The sequence below is a fragment of the Podarcis muralis genome, chromosome 2 (assembly GCF_964188315.1).
Source record: "Podarcis muralis chromosome 2, rPodMur119.hap1.1, whole genome shotgun sequence".
NCBI classification, from domain to species: domain Eukaryota; kingdom Metazoa; phylum Chordata; class Lepidosauria; order Squamata; family Lacertidae; genus Podarcis; species Podarcis muralis.
Window position 1 is genome coordinate 26,527,787 of NC_135656.1, and position 24,872 is coordinate 26,552,658.

The 24,872-nt window shown below is 46.0% G+C and overlaps 1 long non-coding RNA gene across 1 annotated transcript in view; it reads right to left on the reverse strand.

The window, feature by feature from the left end:
- The window catches only part of LOC114588489 (uncharacterized), a 103,636-nt gene extending 84,155 nt beyond the window's left edge, over nucleotides 1-19,481 (reverse strand). Inside the window, exon 1 of the long non-coding RNA XR_003704471.2 lies at nucleotides 18,701-19,481. This is a non-coding gene — a long non-coding RNA (uncharacterized LOC114588489). The remainder of the gene's footprint in view (nucleotides 1-18,700) is intronic.
- Between the last annotated feature and the right edge of the window lie 5,391 nt (nucleotides 19,482-24,872).

The window sequence follows — 24,872 nt, forward strand, 5'->3', positions numbered from 1 at the left end:
CCAGTCCTTTGGAAACAAGCTGCTAAAAGAGATTCAGAGGACACCTTTTGTGCCAACTTTCAAAAGCCTGCTGAAAACTGTTGGGTTAGTGGGACGCGGGTGGCGCTGTGGGTAAAAGCCTCAGCGCCTAGGGCTTGCCGATCGAAAGGTCGGCGGTTCGAATCCCCGCGGCGGGGTGTGCTCCCGTCGCTCGGTCCCAGCGCCTGCCAACCTAGCAGTTCAAAAGCACCTCTGGGTGCAAGTAGATAAATAGGGACCGCTTACTGGCGGGAAGGTAAACGGAGTTTCCGTGTACGGCTCTGGCTCGCCAGATGCAGATTTGTCACGCTGGCCACGTGACCCGGAAGTGTCTTCGGACAGCGCTGGCCCCCGGCCTCTTAAGTGAGATGGGCGCACAACCCTAGAGTCTGTCAAGACTGGCCCGTACGGGCAGGGGTACCTTTACCTTTACCTTATTGTTGTAGACCACTATGATATATATTTTATGACACAGTGGTATATAAATAAAATAAATGAAAATAAACATCTTTTGCACACATAACAAAATCCATTTGCACGGCGACTTTATAGAAATGGACGTTCCGTGTTATCTCACACATAGTGACTATTTTGGGCTCTGATGCCACAGGCTAGCAGGCTCTCTCTTCTGGCATGTTCACGACTCCCAGGCCTGCTGCCTCTCACTCCTGAGAAGAGCTGTGTGGGGCTCAGGAATCCAAAAGATGGGATGTGAGGCAAGTCAGAACCTTGCAGGTAAACAGTGGAATCATGGAAGGGGGAACAGCAAGGAGCGCAGCTTGAGGATTTTCCAGTTGGGCTGGAAAGTGAATGGGGAAATAATGAGCCTTTCAGGTTGCACCATTGCTTGCGACGCATTAGAACACAGGAATGGTGGAAATCGCCAAGCAGTGACGAGATACTTCTTTATTTTTTCTTTGAAAAAAGTGCTTCCCTAGCAGTTTACACAGTAGCCAGTACATTGCAAGACAGTTTGCATTTCGAATTAAAAAATAAAGGCAGGTGTGAACCCAGTCATAGTCCATCATGCTAACCACTAAGCCACACATGTCAGCTCACTAATCTATGACCGTCAAGCTGACCCTGTTAAGTGGGTATGAAGTACTGCGGCTCATGGGTGGGTGGAGATTCAAGCTGCCTGCAGTTGCTGTTTTAACAACATCCATGGGTGTGTGGCTATAGTGAGCCTTCTGCACTTCTGCACTGCCATTAGTTCCTGTCCTACAACCCTCCCTAATTCCCTATTGCTAGGCAGTGTTAGAAATTAGCCAGGCACCAGGTACATTTTGTGAATGGCACAGGTCCAACTGCTACCACATGGAGGTCTTTGCATGCCAGGCTGGTGGCTGGGGAAAGCAAAATGTCAAAATATTTTCCTTGAAGCTTGAATATGTTCTGTTCTGGAATGTTTTATTTGATGTTTTAATGTGTTGTAAACCAGTTTGAGATTCATACTTTAAAATACAAAGAGGGAATGAAATGAAATCTATTATTATTATTATTATTATTATTATTATTATTATTTCCCACCATGGAGGGTGCAATTCCAGCAACATCTCCCTAGCACCCAGTCATTCCCACTGACACTGTGTTTGGTTCATCCCTCTACATTGAGATGCAGAAAAAGAAGAGAGTAGAGATCACATGACACCGGTCATGTACATGGGGAGAAACAGATAAATCTTCAACTGCCAACTATCCATGCTGGGAGTGAACAACCATTTTGGGCAAGCATAAGACCGGATGGCAAATTGTACATGCTCCCTCCATTCATGTGAAAATGGTGTCCTACAACAAAAGCAGCAAGTACCTTACTAGTCAAGGTTTCTGGTGGCTTCGGGTTACAATGTCAGGAATCAAAAGAATCCCCATCGTTTTGCCCAGACACTGAGGTCCAGCGCCAAGGGCCTTCTGGTGGTTCCCTCACTGCGAGAAGTGAAGTTACAGGGAACCAGGCAGAGGGCCTTCTCAGTGGTGGCACCCATCCTGTGGAAAGCCCTCCCATCAGATGTCAAGGCAATAAGCAACTATCTTACTTTTAGAAGACATCTGAAGGCAGCCCTGTTTAGGGAAGTTTTTAATGTTTAATGCTGCATTGTGTTTTTAATATTCAGTTGGGAGCCGCCCAGAGTGGCTAGAGAAACCCAGCCAGATGGGCAGGGTATAAATAAATTATTATTATTATTATTATTATTATTATTATTATTATTATACCGGGATGCCTAACTGGTTTCGGCAAATATACCTCTAGACTTGGCTGTTTCACAGAGCGCGAAGTCAAACAAGTGTATCAGGCACTGCCTTCCGCAGAGCAGTCCAGCTCTCAGCCAATGCACAGTTTAACCAATACAAGACCCATGCGTTGAAGAGTTGGAGAACATGGCCTGTTACATCCAGACCACTGCAAGCTCAGCGCAAGTCATTTCATGTCACCGGTTCTCTCATGGAAAGGAATGAAATGATTTGCAGCACCGTCTTGAAGAGTCTTGGGAATAGCCATTGCCTTTGGGAAAGGTACCACATTTCAGAAATCAAAGCCCTAGAGAAACAAGGGAAGAAGGGACGTTTGCTTTTCTCCAGTGAGAGTTTCTGTCATTCTTCCCCAGCAGGCTCAAAAAAAAAGAAGGCGGCAGCAGCCACTCCTCCCATTTCGCAAGTAAAACATGCCAACATTGGCTGGGGCAGATGTTTCTGCTTTGGCAACAGCAGGCACAGCAGGGAACAGCCTCAGATCATCTCAGTCAGGCTTTGTAAAAGCTGCCAGCACTCAGTTTTTCCATCTGGCTTACACTGGAGCTCATCCACCTGCTGCCCACCTCTCTTGGGGCCATGAGAAATGAGGGGTGACTTGAGGATTTGAGGCCTAAAGACAGGCATGACTTGAGTGTGCTTCAATGAGTTTCCTAGATGCAGGTGGCGCTGTGGCCTAAACCACTGAGCCTCTTGGGCTTGCCAATTGGAAGGTCGGCAGTTCTGTTGCTCTGTCCCAGCTCCTGCCAACCTAGCAGTTCAAAAGCACGCCAGTGCAAGTAGATAAATAGGTACCGCTCCGGCGGGAAGGTAAACGGCATTTCTGTGTGCTCTGGTTTACGTCATGGTGTTCCATTGCGCCAGAAGCGGTTTAGTCATGACCCGGAAAGCTGTCTGTAGACAAACGCTGGCTCCCTCAGCCTGAAAAGCGAGATGAGCGCCACACCCCATACAGTGGTACCTCGGGTTAAGTACTTAATTCGTTCCGGAGGTCCGTTCTTAACCTGAAACTGTTCTTAACCTGAGGTACCACTTTAGCTAATGGGGCCTCCCGCTGCCGCCGCGCAATTTCTGTTCTCATCCTGAAGCAAAGTTCTTAACCCGAGGTACTATTTCTGGGTTAGCGGAGTCTGTAACCTGAAGCGTCTGTAACCCAAGGTACCACTGTAGTTGCCTTTGACTGGACTTAACCATCCAGGGGTCCTTTAAGTTTACATTTACCTTTTTACTGGGCTTATTGGACAAGTTTCTCTACCATGAAGAATCCCTTTCCTTCCTCATCTCTAGTCTTTCCAAAGGAGATTGACCCCAGGTCACAGTACCACAGAATTACGAACTTGGAGGGATCCCAAGGGTCATCTAGACCAACTCCCTGCAATGCAGGAATCACAACTAAAGAATCCCTTGCAGGTGACCACCCGGTCTCCATTTAAAAACATCCAAGGAAGGAGAGTCTAACCACATTCTGAGGTAGTCTGGCAATCTGAGGTAGGTCAGTTCACTTAACAATGGAACACTGGGTGTGTGGCAGCGCTGTGTTCATGGATGGCTCTGCTGAGAAGAACCAATGCATGCATGTGGTATTGGATGCGGGACGATTCATTCACACGTGCACCTTATCACTCAGTGCTGCTATCAAGCGATAAACATGCCCTTACAAACCAACCCACAGACGGCCACAATCTAGCATGCTACTGTTCTGAGTATTGCTACCAGTACAAAATGGTTGCCACCGCCGCTTCTCCCCAATCGCTGGATCACATGTAAGAAGTAGGGAAAGGGGCAAACAAATAACTTAAGAAACCGGGGGGGGGGACACACCAAAGGGGGACTGGGGCCTTGAAAGGCACCCTAAAGAGTCATAGCTTTTTTATAAAGAGAGGAGGGGGGGGAGGAATGGAGCAACTGAGTGGTCTAGAGTGAGAGACTAGGGTTTCCAGGAATTCTCACTGTGACACTTTTGTGGGTGAACTGAGAGCTCCTTTGGACCCTGGGTGCAAACAGATGAATGCCTGGATAGCTCAGTTGGTTAGAGCACGGTGCTGATAATGGCAAGGTTGCAGGTTCAATCCCTGTTTGGGACAGCTCCACATTCCTGCATTACAGGAGATGGACTGGATGATCCTCAGGGGTCCTTTCCAACTCTATGGTTCTATGGTTCTGTGGGCTGAGAGTGTGCCAGAAGGAAAATGAATTGATATTGCTTGATATACAGTGGTACCTTGGGTTAAGAACTTAATTCGTTTTGGAGGTCCGTTCTTAACCTGAAACTGTTCTTAAACTGAGGTACCACTTTAGTTAATGGAGCCTCCCGCTGCTGCCACACAATTTCTGTTCTCATCCTGAAGCAAAGTTCTTAACCCGAGGTACTACTTCCAGGTTAGCAGAGTCTGTAACCTGAAGCGTCTGTAAACCGAGGTACCACTGTATATTATTAACTTGGTATTAATGTAACATTTTTATATGTCACTGTATTTTTGTAATATATTTGTTGTGGTTGTTGCTTTTCTTCAGACTGCTTAGATATATTTTTAACATATTAACTGGTACAGAAATCAAATAATCAGTCATCAGGCTTCAACAGAGCTACCTGAAGAAAAGCACAGGCTAAAGGAGCCAGAGTCGAGCTTCAGAACACAACTAAGCCAATCCTTCCTAGTCCATCCGCACAATACTTACGATGTCATGACGCAGTGAAGTTTTGGAGCAACCTCTTTGCCTTCTACCTGACCAGGGACTCTCCCATAAATACAACCACTTCCTACCATCACCAACTGGTTGCTGCCACCCTGATCCCTCCTCTGGTGAGGGATAGTGCCCCACAACAAAGCTGTCATGATCCCCACTCTCAGCCCAATGTCACAGGGAAGCAGGGAAGGGACTTGTTCGTTTGGTGGGGCATGCACTCACAAACAGAGGACACAGGAAACGTACACAAAGCATGCAGAGAGGATCAGTTATTCTCCTATCCAACCCTACCTGCTATATGCAGTGGACCATAGAGTGGAGGCAAACCTGATTCTTTCGTTTCACACAGGCCTTGTCGGGTGGCAGGTAGGAAGCGCCCTCTTTACAGTTATTATCGGATGAGCACTTTTGGGAATTTTGTTCCGTTTAGATTGCATTTTCCCAGATATTTGGATTTCAAATTACCGACTTGCCGGATTTGTACTTTATGGGTTTGCAAAGTCACTTCGAGGCAGCTTCTTCTTGTGAGAAGTGAGGAACTAATATAAAAGACAAAGCCTCCTCCTTTCTCAGAGTGCCCAAATACACAGCACAAATACACACACCGGCGATATTAGCCCAGTTTATGGTACACACAAACACCTTTCCCCCACTAAAAACGAAGAGATCACCCATACTGGGAGAAGAAATAAACCCAAGGAAGTACAGTAGTACCTCAGGTTACATACGCTTCAGGTTACATACACTTCAGGTTACAGACTCTGCTAACCCAGAAATAGTGCTTCAGGTTAAGAACTTTGCTTCAGGATGAGAACAGAAATCGGGCTCCGGCGGCACGGCAGCAGCAGGAGGCCCCATTAGCTAAACTGGTGCTTCAGGTTAAGAACAGTTTCAGGTTAAGTACGGACCTCCGGAACGAATTAAGTACTTAACCTGAGGTACCACTGTATTCCTATCAATCACCACATAGCATAAAGGTAAAGGGACCCCTGACCATTAGGTCCGTTCGTGGCCGACTCTGGGGTTGCGGCGCTGATCTCGCTTTATTGGCCGATGGAGCCTGCGTACAGCTTCCGGGTCATGTGGCCAGCATGACTAAGCCGCTTCTGGCGAACCAGAGCAGCACACGGAAACGCCATTTACCTTCCCGCCGGAGTGGTACCTATTTATCTACTTGCACTTTGATGTGCTTTCGAACTGCTAGGTTGGCAGGAGCAGGGACCGAGCAACAGGAGCTCAGCCCATTGCGGGGATTCAAACCGCTGACCTTCTGATCGGCAAGTCCTAGGCAATGTGGTTTAACCCACAGTGCCACCCGCATCCCACCATATAGCATACTTCAGTGTAAAAAGGTAGACGGCGAATTTTGACTCCAGAGTCCTTCTCTCCATCAGGTTTTGGTGGGGTTGCCGGGGGCTAGGGGGAAAGAAAAGACACGCTAAAGCTACAAGTCATTTTCCAGCTCCCTCTTCCCCAAATAAAACTCAATTCACATAACACACAAGCCACCTCTGTGGTGGCGACCGCAATCTTTGCTCAGCCTTGCCAACAAGCTACACAAAGAAAGAAGTCTTGATTTATGGCTTGTCCGACAAATTTATCCACTGCTATCGTACAGGGGAGCGTAACCAACCATTCCATTATTGGGATATTAGTACACACACTACTCTGTTTTGTTAAGATTGCTACTCTCCAGCACAAAGTCTGTATTTGTTTCCCTGCAGGGGTGAAAATAAAGGGGGTTTTGTGTGTGTTTCTCTCCCTTCCCCTCTCTTCCTCCCCGCCCCCCCCCCCAGCCACCGGCACCCTCTGTCCTCTCTTTTGCAGGTCTGAACGAGTTTATTTGACACTCCAGTGAGCTTTGTGAGGAAAGTGCCCGAGGATAAATGCTCCCCTAAGAGTTACTTGGCGTTAGACAGAGGGACCCTCTTCAGAAGAGAATGGGGGCTTGTTGAGATGAGGCGGGAGGGGGGAATCTGGTGAAGAGATCCCAACCGGCCCTCACAGAAGGGTCTCTGTCCTGGACTTACAATAGAGCAAGGCCTTAAAGACACCCAATGCTGACTGGGAGTGGGGGAACACATTCCCCTCCTTTTAGAAGGATTTCTCCTCCTTTTCTTTAAGGAACAATTGAATAAGTTATAAAAGGGGACTCCCCTCACCATACATTTTTAGGAAGCATTAAATGAGGTTCGGGTGGCCGGTGGCGGGGAGGGGGGAGGGAGTAGGTGGAAAAGAAAGAGTTTCATTCATGACTCTAAGCAGAGGGTTTTCTACCATCCTCCCCACCCACCCAGCCCCTCTGTTTGTGTGTCCAGAAGAAACGTACTTTCTTTAAAAACCGAGCCTACTTGAAATCTATAAGAAGCTGGCTGAGAGGGCTCTGGGAAAATGTTAACAGAGAAATAATCCCACTTCCAGCTGTGGGCTAATCAAATATTGTCCTCCAATGCTAAAACAAGACAGGTGGACCCCACAACCCTTTCAGCTGAAGAAGGCACTTACGTTTCCCTAGATTACGTACGAATTTGAAGAGGAGATGGCTTGGACTCCCAGTTGGAGGTAAAAGTTTCTCCAGTTTGGGATGGTCCCTGCTTCCACAGAGAAAAAAGCTTAACCTAGCATATCTAGTTCCCAACAGCTAAATCTGTTACCATCTCTCTCTCTCTCTCTTTCACACACAAACACAGCATTACAATGATAGGAAAGTGCACTATAGAATCACAGAATTGTAGAGCTGGAACGGACCACCGCGGTTCATCAAGTCCAATCTCCCGCAGTGCAGCAATCTTTTGCCCAACATGAGATTGAGAGTCTCATGCTCTACTGACTGATGTTGCAGCTTCTCCTACATCCCACCCAAATGTTTCCACAAAGAGTAAGTGGGACATATGAGCCCTATCCTCCTAGCCTGGAGATTGATGCCAGTTAGTTCATCCATTGGCATGGTGGAGGAGGTGGGGGTGTGGCTGGTGTGCATCCCAGGGGGCGTGGCACGTCACCCGCGGGGGCATGGCACACATTTGGGGGGGGCGTGATGCGTGTCCTGGGGGTGTGGCTCACCGCCTGCAGGGGTGTGGCACACCGCCCGTGGAGGCGTGGCGCCAGCGCGGTTGGAGGGTGCATGGCATGCGTCAGGGGGGCAGCCATGATGGTATCCCCCTCCCCGATGGTGCCGGGGGCGATGCGCTCCCCCCGCCCCCCCATTCCTCCGCCAATGTCCATTTGCCCATCTTGCTCAATAACTGACCAGTGGACTGATTTTGGTATAGAAATGTCCCTTTTCAACCAGGCCTTTGGCTGATGAATATTCTATGGCCTTCTGAATGTGTTTTGCTTTTGTTTAACTGTTTATTCTGTGCTTTTCCCCTTGTATTTTAATGTTGTGAACTGCCCTGAGATTTTTGGATGAAGGGCAGTATATCAATTTTAAATAATAATAATAAAAAATAATAATGCTATATCAACACAGGTAAGGTGGAGCCATTCCCCTAATGGTGCACACATTGACTTAGTACCACATTCAGGTACATTCAGGTTCCAGATCACACTGAAGCTATTCAGACACACAAAAACCTGCAGAACTGTATGCATGAAGCTCCCTCTCTCTTACTGCAGGTGTTGTCTACACAGCATCAGTGTGGAGCTAGCTGGCACAGCTCCCCTCCTCCACTGGTTTCATCCATTAGTATAATGCCAGAATAGGCCTATTGTGTCGCAAAGTTCCCTCTGAAATCAGGGGTGTCTAACCTTCGGGCCTCCACATGTTGCTAGACTCCAGCCCTCATCATCCCTGACCTTTGGCCATGTTGGGTGGGGGCTGATGAGAGCTGGAGTCCCGCCGACATCTGGCAAGCGACTTTGGCAACTTTCAGGGAGAGAGATGGAACAGGAGTGTGGGCGTGAAGAAATATATAGCAAAATCCTGTGCTGATCTGCTCAAAAAATAAGTTCTGCTCTCAGGTAAGTGTGCACAAGACTGCTACCTTTGAATGTGAGAAGGGAGAATAGATGAAGGCAAGAACTGCTGCTTGAATGGTACAGGGTGATGTTTCAGAGTGCTGACATTTGGGCTCCACTTCAAGCAACATTTCTTGGGCCAGTACAATATTTTTTTTTGTAAAAAAACAAAACAAAAACCCAACCATTACTGTCCTGTGGCAGTGTACTGGTGATTGGCACAGTGAATGCCACTGGAAACTGACTAGGTTATGGCAAGGATTGAGATTTAGGAGTACACTGTCTAGGCCCCTTTGAACCATGATCTGCACCTAAACTTAAACTGAGATTTGACTATAAATTCCAGCTCTACCTCCTCTAAATACTGGCGCTCATTTTTATGAAGTAGCAGCCTAGATAAACTAGTTGTCTAACAGGTTAGAGCACGATTTCCCAAACTCAGCCCTCCAGATGTTTTGGGACCACAACTCCCATCATCCCTAGCTAGCAGGACCAGTGGTCAGGGATAAAGGGAACTGTAGTCCAAAAACAGCTGGAGACCCAAGTTTGGGAAACACTAGGTTACAGCAACGATGGTGAATCTGTGTGCCCCTTCAGTTGCTATTGGACTACAACTCCCATAAGCCTCAGCCAGCATGACCTGATGGTCCGGGATGATGGGAGTTGTAGTCCAGCAACATCTGGAGGGCAACAGGTTTCTGCCTTCCTAGATTAGATTTATCATAGTCCACATATTTTTACTTTGGAAGGCAAACACACATTGTTGAGAAATATTCAATAATAATAGCCGACTGGATAGCTCAGTTGGTTAGTGCATGGTGTTGATAATGCCAAGGTTGCAGGTTCAATCCCCATATGAGGATGCATACTCCTGCATTGCAAGGGGTTGCACTAAATGATCCTCAGGGTCCCTTCCAACTCTACAATTATATGATTCTGTGAATTACATGCACTTAATCACAAATATGAGAGACAGTTCTTACCATATAGTACCGACTATCAATGTCAAAGGCTACCCAAGCAAACCTTGAATAAAATGCTTATAGGTGTGTGATCTGAAGTGACCCTAACAGGTGAGTAAAGGTAGCTCAAAAGATAACTGGAGAGATTATACTTTTCAGGAGTGAGCCATCATCAGGTATCCTGAACAATGTACTCAAAAGATGCACAGTTCAGGACATCCCAGGAGGCAGTCAAGAGGTCATCCCTCACCTCTAGCTACTAGGGAAGTTGATCAACTTTGTTTAGAAGCTACAGAGTGCATGGCCATATAGTACATTCATAAATGTGATATGAAATCTTGACAATTAAAAATTAACCTGCCAGAAAGATGAGTGTATATTTAGGGATAGTGTAATGCAGGGACTAGAGTGGGGGGGGGGTCCCCTCCAGATGTTGTTGGAGTCCAACTCCCATCAGATTCAGCCAGCATGGCCAGAGATCAGGGATGATGGATATTGCAGCCCACATCTGGAGGGTTGCAGATTCCCTATCCTTGGGCTAGGACCAAACAGGTTGAAATCTCCACTCAACCAGGGTGACTCTAAGATAGGTTACAGATTCAATGTTTATCTCAAAGGCTCCTTGGAAAAAAAGAATCATGAATACCCCATGGAGCAGCTTGAAAAAAGCAGGCATAATAAATGCAATAAATAAATATATATATATTAGTAATGTAATAACTGGTGTAGTGCAATGAACAAAGTGTCCGACTTGGACCATGGAGATGTAGGTACAAATTCTCATACCAGATTTAAGTCAAGCAAGAATGAGAAAGAGGGCTATTGTGAACACTTCCCATGAACACCACTGTTCCTTCACAATTAAAAGGTGCCTTTGCTTGTCCCAGACTTGAGAAAGAAACCAAACAAGGACAGCTATGCTTTTCTAAAGAAACATATTGAATGCTGAATGTTTAAAGCTTCTACGTGTACATGTGAAAGCACAGTGAAAACTTTGCAATGGAATGTGAAGTTCAGGTCTAAGAGAGATTGTCAAAGCTGGATGATAAAACCTTTATTGTGGTACAAAATATACCAGCTGCCACAGCTGGGGAAAAGGGAAAAAACAGTCTGTATTCCAGCTAATTCTGTCTATTGTCAGAACACATTCAGTGATGGAGGAATTACTGTGAACAAGCTATGCATTTCCTTGAAATCTGACAGCTGGATACTGGAACAGAACCAGTGTGCTGTGATTGTCTGTTTCTCCACTTGCTCTAGTTGCCCATTCCTCTTACTATGTTATCAATACACCTGCATGGGGAACCTGCTTCCATGCATGGATGAAACTCTCACCAAATTATTCTGAAAGTTTCCTTTCTTTTCTAAAATTTAGACCACACACAAAGTGCATAAGCCTCCCCACCCCCTTTGGCTGTTTCTTTAAAAATAAAAGGGGGGAAATATAACGGGGGGCATTCAACTAAGTTTTAATTTTAATGATTCACATTAATGTCAATGGGTCTTCTATGAGTAAAACCCAGTACAAGTAACTCCCCAAATATCTAATGTCTTATGCTAAAATTAATTAATTTACATGATTGAGGAGTGGATTTGGAGAATGGAGCAAACTGGCAGCGATGCACAAACTCAAAGTCAGGGACTCGTTTTCCCCTTCTCATCCCCCATGCGGGATTACCAGTACGATATTATGGCCAGAGCATCAGGGAGGCAGTATGGAATACAGATCGCTATCCACAGCAAGCACCTTTTACAGCAGGAGAAAAGGGGATGTTTGCATCACAGCACAGTGAAGTTGTTTCCCCCACCTGAATTTCATATCTCTTCCTCCCCAGCTGTTCGCATCAGCCTGCTTTCTGCTTCTGTACACACCAGGGGGCATTGATGGGAAGGAGATGTCTTCACACCCATGCAAAGGTGTTCATGTCTTTACAAGAGACATACAGAAAAGGAGATGGTGTTGGCATCCATCAGTATTAGGCCTGGAACCTGCCAGAAAGTGACTTCCCCTGCCAATCAACTGCCTTCTTTCCAATCCACAGCCAGGCCAGGGAGGTACTTTCTAAGGTACCTGGCTAGGTTGGTCTACTCTAGACCAAGGATGACCTCTAGATGCTAACAAGAGCAGCCCTCTTGCGCTCACAGAGCTACAATTTCCACAGTTCCCTGGGAGAGGAGTTGACTATTAAACCACTCTGTTATTGTAGCTCTGTGAGGAGAATGGGGGTCTCCAAACAACTCTCAGCATCCTTAACAAACAACAGTCCACAGGATTATCGGGGGGGGACCCCAAAGTACGATACTGCTTTAATTGTATAGTGCAAACAGGGTTTAAAAGAAAGAGAAATGAGCGAGAATCAGCAGGGGCAAGTTGTGGAAGTTGTTCAAAAGACAGCATTTGTTTTCAGCACTGCTTGGCTAAAATGCTTCACTCCAACATTATGTGCCTGTGACAGATAGTGGCAATGACAGCACCAGCCTAACCAATGCACTACAGGTGTGCAGCATGGGAAACCCATGACAAAGGATGCTGGGATCTGTAGTCCAGCAAGATCTGGATGGCCACAGGTTCCCCATCCCAGACATATGGAACCAGAAGCCAATTCCTCATGAAGCCCCCAAGCAGCATTATAGATAAAAGTCAAGAACAGCAGTGATGTTCTAGATTGGATGGGCAGAAGGTCTCTGGATGATCTGAAGAAGATGGGCAAGGGTTTGGCTCCCACTTAATGTCTTACGTTTAATGTATTTTTAATCTTTTGTTGGAAGCCGCCCAGAGTGGCTGGGGAAACCCAGCCAAATGGGTGGGGTATAAATAATAAATTATTATTAATTATTATTATTACTTGTTTATCAATGACAGCAACAAAATTTTGTGAGGAAGGCCAGTGAGTTCAAATTAAGTTCTAGTGCTCAGAGCAAATCCCTGGGCTCTGGATCCTTAAATTCAGACAAAAACCTGGCTTATGAATCTCACTGATCTAGTAAAATAAAATAAAATTGCACAACTTTGATCATCCCTGTTCTAGAATCTCAAAAGGCAAATTGGGAAAAGGACACAAGGAGCGTCCATTTTTCCACAACTCTACTGAACAGCTATACATGGCAGTACTCATTGACTTCGTTTATCTATATAATTCACACTGCAGGTCTAACATTTCTCCTTGTACTGCAGTTTGTCACTTAAACTGTTAGGAATCCCTTTGCACAGATTTCTTCCAGATGCCCATGGATGAAGAGGCAACCCTCTAGAATGCCCGTATTTTAGAACAAGTTTTAGATAGGTAGGTCTAGCTTCCTATCTAGAGAACATTTGCAGCTTTCCCACAATCCGGACACAGCTCTGTTTTGTTGTGTGAATGTGATTATCAAAAGTGCCTTTTGTATAGGAAACAGTCTTTGAAGTAGCTCCAAAGACCCAAAACTTTCACAGATAAAAACAAGATCCTCCCAAAAGCTTTTCTGTATTTCCTTTAACTCAACACAATTGGACACATTAAAAAGTCAATTTCTTCACAACAGGAAACAAGGGCCAAGGATTTTACTATGTAACATTGCGTTGTGGATCAAAGAGACACCTAAAATCAACCAAGGATATCTGATGAGTTTTGCCATTAAAAGCACCACATAACTCAGAAGCTTCCTCTTTGTATGAAAGTTTGCTTAACAAACACTGCTTTGCTTACTTTTTATCTCTTCAGCTGCTTCACCCATAACATTTTTTCCTAAACAGAGTTAAGACAGACTTTCCCATGACAATGTCAACATCTGTTTGGTTTTCAAATCTATGTAAGCAAACCCCAAACAGATCTATGAAATGCTAATGAACCATTTGCAGCTTCATGTGCAATTTGCACGACATATACTTAACCAAATGTCAAAATTGCTCATTTCCATTTCTGCAAATATTGCTAAGGGGATATATTTTAAGAAGCAGGTTAGGGCAAGGCTCTGGAACAGCTTCTGGAACAGCCATTTCTGGCTCGAGAAAAGCGTAGAATGTTAGTCAGGTCTTGTCCCAAACGGACAGAGGCTTTGTGCACATGACATGAGTTAAGGACATTAATCCCTCTTCTTCTGAGTCAGTGTGGTGTAGTGGTTAAGAGCGGTAGACTCTTAATCTGGTGAACCGGGTTCGCTTCCCCGCTCCTCCACATGCAGCTGCTGGGTGACCTTGGGCTAGTCACACCTCTCTGAAGTCTCTCAGCCCCACTCACCTCACAGAGTGTTTGTTGTGGGGGAGGAAGGGAAAGGAGAATGTTAGCCGCTTTGAGACTCCTTAGGGTGGTGGATAAAGCGGGATATCAAATCCAAACTCTTCTTCTTCTTCCTCTTCTGGGATAGCTCAATTGGTAGAGCATGACACTCTTAATCTCAGGGTTGTGGGTTCAATGCCTCTAACTAGGCAAAAAGATTCCTGCATTGCAGGGGTGATGGACTAGATGACCCCCGTGGTCCCTTCCAACTCTACAGTTCTATTCCCCCCCCATTATATTTATTGAATTTTACATTATCTATTATTACAGTACTTTTATATTTTTTGCCTTGTTATTTGCTCAAAAGAGCTATTGACTTCCCTCCCTCCCACCTCATGGTTACCTAAATTATTTCTATTTCACAGTATTTCTATTTTTTCCTGTTTACATTATATCCATCTGAATTATCAAATTTTAAATAAATATGTCAAAAAGTACATAACCTCAACATTACAAGTTTCTTAAGTCAGTCCTGCTAATGTTGTTGAACGTTTACAATTATCCTTCAAATGTCATATAAATTTACTCCAGTCATTTTGGAATGTTTGAACCCGCTGGTTTCAGATTTTCCCGGTCAACTTTGCCAACTCTGCATATTCAATCATCTTCATTTGCCACTCTTGAATCGCTGGGAACTCCTGTTTCTTCCATTTTTGAGCTAACAAAGTCCTTGCTGCCGTTGTTGCATACCTGAACAGCCTTTGGTCTTTCTTCAGGATTTCCTCACCTATTATCCTCAATAAAAATGCTTCTGGTTTTTTAACAAATGTACTTTTGTATATTATCTTTAACGCATTACAGTGGTACCTCAAGTTAAGTACGTCTTATAGAGCGAAAAATACGGTACTTAATTCGTTCCGGAGGTCCGTTCTTAACCTGAAGCACCACTTTAGCTAATGGGGCCTCCTGCTGCCGCCACGCCGCCAGAGCACGATTTCTGTTCTCATCCTGAAGCAAAGTTCTTAACCTGAGATACTATTTCTGAGTTAGCGGAGTCTGTAACCTGAAACGTCTGTAACCCGAGGTACCACTGTCCCAGTAAGCTTTTACCTTACTGCACTTCCACCACATGTGATAAAAATTCCCTTCCTTTTCTTTACATTTCCAACATTCCTTACCAACCCTACGATTCTATGACCAACAGCACTGCATATTGCAGTTATGGAAGGGTGTCCTTCTAGTCACACACATTTGTAGGCTGAATTGGGGTGGCGAGGAGATGAATGGAACTAGAACAAAGCTTGCATTATGAGGGCTACATTAGGGAAGAAAATGAGCAATAGCAACAAAAATAAATGGAGAGAAAGTGTTTTGGGGATTGTTTGGTTTTTTGGCTTTCTTTATTTTCTCAAGTTACCTGAATATTCATTTGGGGGCGCAGGGCTTTTTTTCAGCCGGAATTCACCTGAACCTCTCAGGTGGGAGTCATGGCCCTTATAAGAGAACAAGGAAGGTGCACCTCTTTTTCTAGAAAAACAGCACTGCTTTGGGGTATATTCTCCCAAGTGCTTACAGGGCTGTTGATTACCTTTCTTAAAACTACCCCAGGCTGGTGGGATAGCAAGACATTACTGTCCAGAAATGTTGCTGAACCCAAGTGATGGTTGCTAAAGCATAACACCATAGTTTGTATGATACACCCATTTGAAAAGGGGAGATATTAAACACAGCACCCAGGCTAAAGTCCAGAAGATTCGCTTCTTGCTTACTGCGGAGTTATCTCATGCGTCATTTCCAGAACATATTTTATGCTAGATGTCTTAGGAAAGGATTTGCCCCGATCCCTTTGTAATTGTCCAACACAGGACCAGAGGGGTGTAGCCTTTATTTACAGAAGCAAAATAAGAAAGGAGATAATATATTTCACCGAGAGTTGACGTGAGGTTATGAGCATGCACACACATGCAGAAAGACTTCTACAATGTCAGAGTGAATGCAATTCACAGACAAGGAGGAAATAAAACTGATAGCACCACTCGAATTCCCATGAGAAAGATTGCATCTATAAACCCGTGTGTGTGTGTGTGTGTGTGTGTGTGTGTGAGAGAGAGAGAGAGAGAGAGAGAGAGAGAGAGAGAGATTGCTGCTACAGAACTATGTATGGATGATAAACCTTTACTGCAATATACATCTGAATAAATGCATATTTATTAGAATATGCATCTGAATGAATGTATATTCAGAGTTAGACATTCCGCTTCTGCTGTATGCTTCTGCTCAAACATAGAATTTTGTTGTTGTGATTAACACAAGCTAATGGTCACATCACACAAACTGCAACAATGTGCAAGTTCCAGTGTCACCACTGGATCCCATTTTTTTTAAATGATGTTAGCTTGCCCAAATCCCCATACCAAGGCAAAGACCATCATAGCTCTGCCAGAAGTTTCATCTTCCTCCTGATGAAACACACAGAGATGATCCTACAGTTTCTTTAACGTTGATTTCCATTGCTCAAGTACTTGTGTGGGAACGTGAGCCTCATTCATTTTCACTATAAGGTTGCAGTTGAAATACAAGAAATGATGTTCCAATCCCCCCCCCAAAAAAATTAGTACAGTGATGGAAAGGAAACTATCATGCTGGAATTGCCTAAAAGATTACACTGACAACACAGACCCTTTTATTTTTTACTACATTTCTACACCACCTTTCCTTCAAGGTGGTCTACACACTTCCCAAATGAGTGCATTCCTGCAGGGGCTGAAATCTCAGACATGTGAGCTTTGAGAGTTGGATGAGCTGTCTGCCATACAAAGTAAACCATGCACTAATCTATCTACCTTGAATGATTTGGGTGTTCTTCCTTGTATCTAACCTCCTATGACCTTCCTGCCAGTCAGCTCTACTGACTTCTCCACCACCACTGAAAACATAAATGCTCTGTCTTGGGAGACGACAAATGTAAAAAAATCTGAGAGGACAGAAATGCATTCACACCACTGCAAGAGACTAAAACATGTTTATGCATATCTAACGGACATTTGGAGCTGCCTTGGGAGCAAATGGCTCCTATAAGATCATTCAAATCAGGTTTCGCTAATGTGCTCCCAGAAGCAAGAACAGGCACAAGTGATGGTGAAAGGAAGGGAAGCAGTGCAAAAGAGACATTCGATCCAAGATCCTTGTCAAGCTAAGAAATGTGGTTTAGGCATTCTTGCCATAAATAAGATTCATGGGCGACAAGATTGCACCAGTTCCCACAAGAGCTCTATAAAAAGGCTGCGGTGGTGAGGCAGTGTGTAGCATCCCAGTACAAGCGTAGGGGCCGGTAAACCTCACTATGGAGCTAGTAGTGCTGTCAGGGAACAAGATAAACTGCCTCTGCCTCTTGGGCAGGTGAGTCACTGAAACATAGAGGAAGGCTGAGGAGGGAATTCTAGCTTTGCACACCCTGGCTAGAGGGTGCATGAAATATGTCCTAGTGGGAAGAAACTCCCGAGATCAGAGAGGCACCCAGGAAGGAAGAAAAACAAAGAGCATATTGGCTACCCTAATGAAAACAAAGGCTGATTATATAGAAGAGAGCAGCCTAAAGCAAACCATTAGAGCCCATTTACACAGATGAAGGACTCAGTATTAAGTTACAGAGCAAGGTTAACATCACCTGTGCCCCCAGGGACAAAATAAGGAGGCACAAGAGACTGAAAAAAACAACCCGTGTTGGAAAAGGAGGCACAACCAAAATTTGTGTTGGGGGAACAAGCAGACAAAGCATTGCATGTGTGCATCTACGGAAGAACTGCAAGGCTTTGTGATCAAGCCACTGGGCTCGCTCGCCTGCATAACAGGACATGACCGTTCCAACAACTCCAGTACATGCATGCTTTTTATTAGATCTTATTTTTGAAAAACAAGGAAGAAGGGAAGAAGGAAATATTATGCAAGGTTCTCCCTCCCCCCAAAAAGGTGAACACTTTTGAATTACGTGCACGGATAAGCCATACACATTGCACAGGACTTTCCCCAAAGGACAGGTGCGTTTCATCCTCACACCCACCGCCAGGCACATAATGCACTTCCTCTCCCCAGATGCCATTTCCTACATGACTCGCTCGCCTCGCCGCCCCAAAACAAAACACCCCAGAATTGCACCAGTCAGCGCGCGCAAGGCTCGTCTGTATTCATTCGCGGCTCCATCTCACCGGATTGCGGGCTGCCTGGAGCTTCCCTGCGGTGGGTAGGCGCTGTTCCCTCGCTAATACAAGCCTTCAAGTAACGGGCCCTGAATGCAAAGCGATAATAAAGCGAAACTTCCTGGAACGCGATAGGGAGAGAAAGGGGAATGATTTTAACGCTCACCCTCATCACAGTGCTGGGGATTCGCCCGCTTATTATTCCCAGTTTGGCGATGTCTCCTTAAGAGCATCACGTACATCCATACACATTGGTGGTGCATGTAAAACAATCACTGGCAGAACTGTTGAAAATCCAATAATAACAGAAAGCGCTCCATCACCCACGTTGGAGCCGAGATGCCAAGACGAAGAGCACCAGCTGCCCCTCATCCTCACGCCACCGCTTCCCAGAGAATCCAAAGCAATCGACGGCAAACAGGAAACTTACCTGGAGAGCATCCCCCATGTGGAGAGGGGCTGCCGCGAAAAGCGCAGCAAGAATTATATTCCAAATATGAAGGCGGGGACGGAGAGGGCACCAAGCAGATCAGCTCCAAAACGCACCGGATTTTGCGTCAGGCAAAGGTGTCCAAGCCCAACAGGGGTGCGCAAAAACCATCGTTGCGAGGCAGGGGTACCACAATAATCCAGGCCCGAGGGAGACCAAGGGGCCAGGTTCTCCCAGGTGTTCTTGCCAGCATCTTCCCTCCTCTCCAGCAGATGCCCTCTTCCCGGAAGGGCGATGCTTGAACATCCCAGAGGCATAAATCCAACGCAGCGAGGTCCTTCCTTGTCCAACGGGGAAGATGCGTCCAGGTCGTGGGGGCCATAATAACCCGCATCCCATCCTTGGCAGACACTCGGGGTTTAGGGGTTCTGCCGACCTGCAGGAGCCAGCCGAGAAATGCGCACGATCCCCCGCGATTTGTGCCCGGCGAAGCGCGCGCTCTCTGTCTCTCTCCGGGCCAGCCCCAAAAGAGCGAGAGCAGCTCCCGGCGCATCCAGGCACCCGGGAGAGAAAGAGGCTGGAAGAAGCAGCCCGCTCTCGGGATCCCGAAGCATCGAGGAGGCGCCGAGAGGTCCCCTCCACCAACCGCCAAGCCCCTCCTGCCGGACCCCGGCGGCCGAGCGCCGCCCAAGCAGCAGCTCCGGAGGAGACGAACTCTCGCAGCGCACCAGCCAAACGCGCGCCCTGCCCACCTCCCTCCCACTGCCCGAGCTCGAGCCATGCCTGCTTTTATATACTCCGCAGCCGCAGGCTCGCTCGACTGCGGCAAGCCGAGGCATAGAGCATCACGGGAGTCGTAGTTTTTCCTCTCCCTCCGTCCCTCCCTCTCTCGCCACATTCCAGTTAATGTTTATATACTTCGTTATTTAAACGAGATAGATGATAGATAGATTAGATAGATAGATAGATAGATAGATAGATAGATGATAGATAGATAGATAGATAGATAGATAGATAGATAGATAGATAGATAGATAGAGATAGATAGATAGATAGAGATAGATAGATAGATAGATGATAGATAGATAGATGATAGATAGATAGATAGATAGATAGATAGATAGATAGATAGATAGATAGATAGATATAAATGGATGATAAACAGATAATGAAATGCAATAATAAATTCTCATAACCACAACGGGGCTTACTTGTGAGTAAGCATGCACCTGGGCTCTGCGGCTAAGCGTTTTCATGCACCAAGCTTAGACATGCATCCGGACACACGAAAAAAAAGCTACCGCAATTCTGACGTCACGCTATTTCCTTGACGCAACGGTGCTAGCACCGTTTTTGTACCCCATTCATGTGCGGGGCACAGCAAAGTCATTTAGAGCGGGGACTGCTGGTCCCATTTCCTGTTGGTCTTATTCCTATAATAGGAATTAATAGGAATCGGATGAATTTCTTTAAACTTTTGGGGACTACACGAATCTAAAATTGTGCAGAAGGCTAGGAGTACTTCATTTATTTGTACAAGTTGGAAACTGGCTTTTTTTTTTAAAAAAAAAGTACATTAAATAAATATGTTGAATTACAGATTCTGTTTTATTCAATGTTTTCTGTGTTCACAGTAAACCTATTGAAGTTAATAGACATGACTAACTTAGGTCCAATGGATCGACTGAATAGAACTTTAAGGTGATCCTCAGATACTTTAAAAAAAAAGAAAGAAAGATTGGTTTTGTGTGGTGCTGTCTGCTGTGATCCACCCTGAATAATTTCACGTTAAAGGGCAGGGTTTTGGAGATAAGATAAAATAAATAAATAAAAATAAACAAAAATATTTTAGCCTCTCTCTTATTTTAACTTCTTGACCATTATATTTAAGAATCGCCCCCCCATTCATGTTCTGACAGAGAAATAAAGGGATAGATGCTATTATCTTCAAACTCTTACAATTAAAGAATGAGCAAAACACTAGTTTTCTTGGAGAGGGGGGAACAAAAAGCTTTCCCCCAAATTTCCTCCCATCCATAGAGTTTCCAACTAGGTACTCTGCAGCCTTTTTTTGGGGGGGGGGTCATTTTACACCCAGGGTCAGCAAAGTTTTTCAGCAGGGGTCCGGTCCACTGTCCCTCAGACCTTGTGGGGGGCCAGACTATATTGGGGGGGGGGGATGAACAAATTCCTATGCCCTACAAATAACCCAGAGATGCATTTTAAATAAAAGGGCACATTCTACTCATGTAAAAACACGCTGATTCCTGGAAAGTCCGTGTGCAAGATTTAGAAGGCGATTGGGCCAGATCCGGCACCCGGGCCTTAGTTTGCCTACCCATGTTTTACACCAAAAATGGTTTAGCTTCAAAAAATGTGGCAGCAAGCAGCACTGTAGATAGGAGCAGCTATTTAAAACACACACTACCAATAATTCGGGGGGCCACGGGTGGCGCTGTGGGTAAAACCTCAGTGCCTAGGACTGGCTGATCGTAAGGTCGGTGGTTCGAATCCCTGCGGCTGGGTGAGCTCCCGTCGTTCGGTCCCAGCTCCTGCCAACCTAGCAGTTCGAAAGCACCCCTAAGTGCAAGTAGATAAATAGGTACCGCTTTAAAGCAGGAAAGTAAACAGCGTTTCCGTGTGCGGCACGGGTGCCGGCTCACCAGTGCAGCTTCGTCACGCTGGCCACGTGATCCGGAAGTGTCTTCGGACGGCGCCGGCTCCCGGCCTCTTGAGTGAGATGAGCGCACAACCCTAGAGTCGGTCACGACTGGCCCGTACGGGCAGGGGTACCTTTACATTTACCAATAAGGCAAGAAACCTCTGCAGTGACCAGTTAGCAGGGAGAAATAATGGCATCAGCTAGAGAGGTGACAGATGATAATTTGATATTTATAGTGCTCCTGCAAGGTGTTAGGTAATGCTTAGATGAGAATTCCTGTCACTCACCTGCTAAGCATTTAAATCGTTTCCAGACTTCTCAAATACACTTCCAAGACGAAAATGGAACCAGATCTCTCCCCCACCCCCCATATCTTACTGTAAACAGCAAATGGATACAAAACCGCTCCAGGAAAGTCTGTAGTCCTTAGTGAGCTTAAAGGCCGGCTATGCACACATGGTCGGTTGTTGGATGAATTCAGAAACTAGGGAAAGAATGGCTGTGATGGCTGCGGACAAAACACACATCCATGGCATAGTTTTCAGAGGTGAGGGATCAAAAGGGGGGAAATGGGTCCAGCTTACTTGCTAGGCTCCAAGTTCTTGAACCCAGCAGCGGCAGGCAGAAAGAGCTGGGTGATTTGTCACAAAGGAAGAACAGGTTTGGGCTGCCCATTGCAATGCTAGGGTTCAAACAGTTCTCAGATACCCGTACTCGCCTAACCCCACCTGGACTACCCATCAGCAGTGGACCAGAGTCCCTCCATCTTTTGAAACACTTCCTGTGAGCATCTTTCTTTCCCTGACCAATTGATTTGCATTCTGCACTGTAATAACAGCCTCTGCAGTCTCCGAAGTGAGCATGTGCCTGGTTGTCCCCACCCCCCAAAGCATGGCAGATTTGGCAGAAATCCAAACCGCACACAACTTTTAAAAGCTGAATGATCGCTATCTCAATGTCTACTTCCCGCTGCCTAAGGCAGGGTTGGGAAACCTGTGGCCCTCAAGATATTGTTGGACTCCCAATCAGCTCCAGCCAGCATGCCCAATGGTCAGGGCTGATGGGAGCTGCAGCCTGGAGGGCCATAGGCTCCTTATCCCTGGCAGCTACAGAAAGGTCTTCACCTGCAGTGTTTAGGACTCCGATCCGAAAGCACCTTACTTGGAAGTATGTTCTATGCGTCCAATAAAACGTGTTACGGACCAGGATGAAAGTGAGTGAGAATTCTGCTAGTTCTGGCACAATGCCCTTCGGCACCTTATGCCCTGGTGTTTTTTAGCACAAAATGATCTGCTTGGTAAATCCCTAGTTTTCTTTGCAGGCCCACAATCCTCTGCTGGTAGAGGCCTCTGCCTGCTTATCAGCCAATCTGTCAAAAGCATCTTTCTACTGCTTTCTTGAGGGACGCGGGTGGCGCTGTGGGTTAAACCACAGAGCCTAGGACTTGCTGATCAGAAGGTCGGCGGTTCGAATCCCCGCGACGGGGTGAGCTCCCGTTGCTCAGTCCCTGCTCCTGCCAACCTAGCAGTTCAAAAGCAAGTCAAAGTGCAAGTAGATAAATAGGTACTGCCCCAGCGGGAAGGTAAACGGTGTTTCCGTGTGCTGCTCTGGTTCACCAGAAGCGGCTTAGCCATGCTGGCCACATGACCCGGAAGCGAGATGAGCACGCAACCCCAGAGTCAGTCACGACTGGACCTAATGGTCAGGGGCCCCTTTACCTTTACCTTACTGCTCTCTCTTGACCTACTATTACCTGTGGCTCACACAGGATGGGCATTACACAAGGCTCTCGTTCCCCACTCCCCCCCAGGAGACCTCCAGGTTAAATAGAATAAAGGATGCTTTGAATTGCTCATGTGGGCCTGTGGGGAAAACGCCACTAATTCTTTGTATCTTAGCAACATCTGGTTGACATATTATTCAGCCTGCGGGCTTGTTTTTTTCTTTTTTCTTTTCTTGGCAATCATGCTTAATTTACCTGTTCCGTACATCCTTTATCTTGCTTTTTCAGTGGGTGCCTTCGCTCCTTTCCAGCCCATTTTAGTAATTAAAACATTTGCTTCCTCCAGCCCTCTCTTTCGCTCCCTCCACAGCTTTCCCTCCCCATCTCAGCAGTGGTTAAGGAATGCGAAGGAGGAATGCTGTCCTCTTACAAGGAGGTTGGAGAAAGGGAGGAGACTATCACTTTAAAACAATGACTTTATGTTTCCAGCCAAAGCTGTAGTCACGCAAGGCGCTCTCTCTCTGTATGTGTGTGTGTGTGTCTCTCTCTCTGTGTGTGTGGTGTATAAACAAACTTCTGAAAGCCTTTTTCAGCTCTCTGTATATATTGAAAGCATCCAGCTCTCTGGAAATGGCACAACAGACACAATGTTTAGTGCACAATTCAAATCCCCACAGATATAGCTTCTCCCTATACAACACTGCAAAAAACAACAACCTCTCAGGTTTTGTAAAGCTTGCTTTGGTCAGCTCCTGGCTGCCTTTGGCTCTTCCAACTTTCCTTCTGGCAGTCTCTTCTCAGCCAGACCTTTCGTCTCTGTCCAAACCACCGGTGCAAAAGCTGTTCCCAGAACATGTGGCATCAGATCCTGACTCTCCATCCAGCCCAAAGCCCTTGCCCTCACCTGTGAAGCTTGCTGTGGCATGACCTTGCCCCATATTCCCTCCCCTTATTTCTCATGATAACCTTATTGTGAACTTCGTTTTCCCAACTTGCTCTCTCTCATCAGCATAGCTCCTTCTTCTTCCCATGCTTCTCCATCTGCCTTGAACTCCTTCACAGAACACTTCCTTCAAATCGCTCCTCAAAATTGGAAACTTTTGGCTTGACCCAGTGGTGAGGAACCTGTGACCCTCTGGCTGCTGTTTGGCTCCGAATCCCATCTGCTCCTGCCAACATGGCCAATGGTGAGGGATCATGGGATCTGCAGTCCAGCAACATCTAATGAGAAACAGGTTCTCCACCTCTGATACAGCCAGTTAATTCGCACCTCCAACTGAAACAAATCTGATGTCCATGTAACAGTATCAGCACCCATTTATTAATTTCTTTGTTATGGGTATAGGAACATAGGAAACTGCCTTATTCCAGACCAGTGGTCCATTTTAGCTAAGTTCTGTCCGCATTGGCCAGAAGCAGCACTCCACAGTTTTAGACTGGCCTTTTAGACTGGCCTTTCCCTCCAGCCCCACCTGGAGACGTCAGGGTTTGAACCTGTGACCTTTTGCATGAGAAACATGTGCTCTACGACTGAGCTACCTCTCCTTCCCAGTACCCCACCCATCCTCCAAGGAGTTCAGGACAGCATACATGCTGCTCCCGTTTTCTCTTCACAACAACCCTGCAAAGTAGTAGCAGAATCAAGCTCACTTAATGAGCTTCACAGGTAAGTGAGGATTCGAACCTGAGGCCTCCCAGTCTGTCAATCACATCTCTGCTGGAATGGACAGGTTGTTACTGTATGTTTATATAACAAGAACAAGAACAAGAACAATGATTCTCTCTCT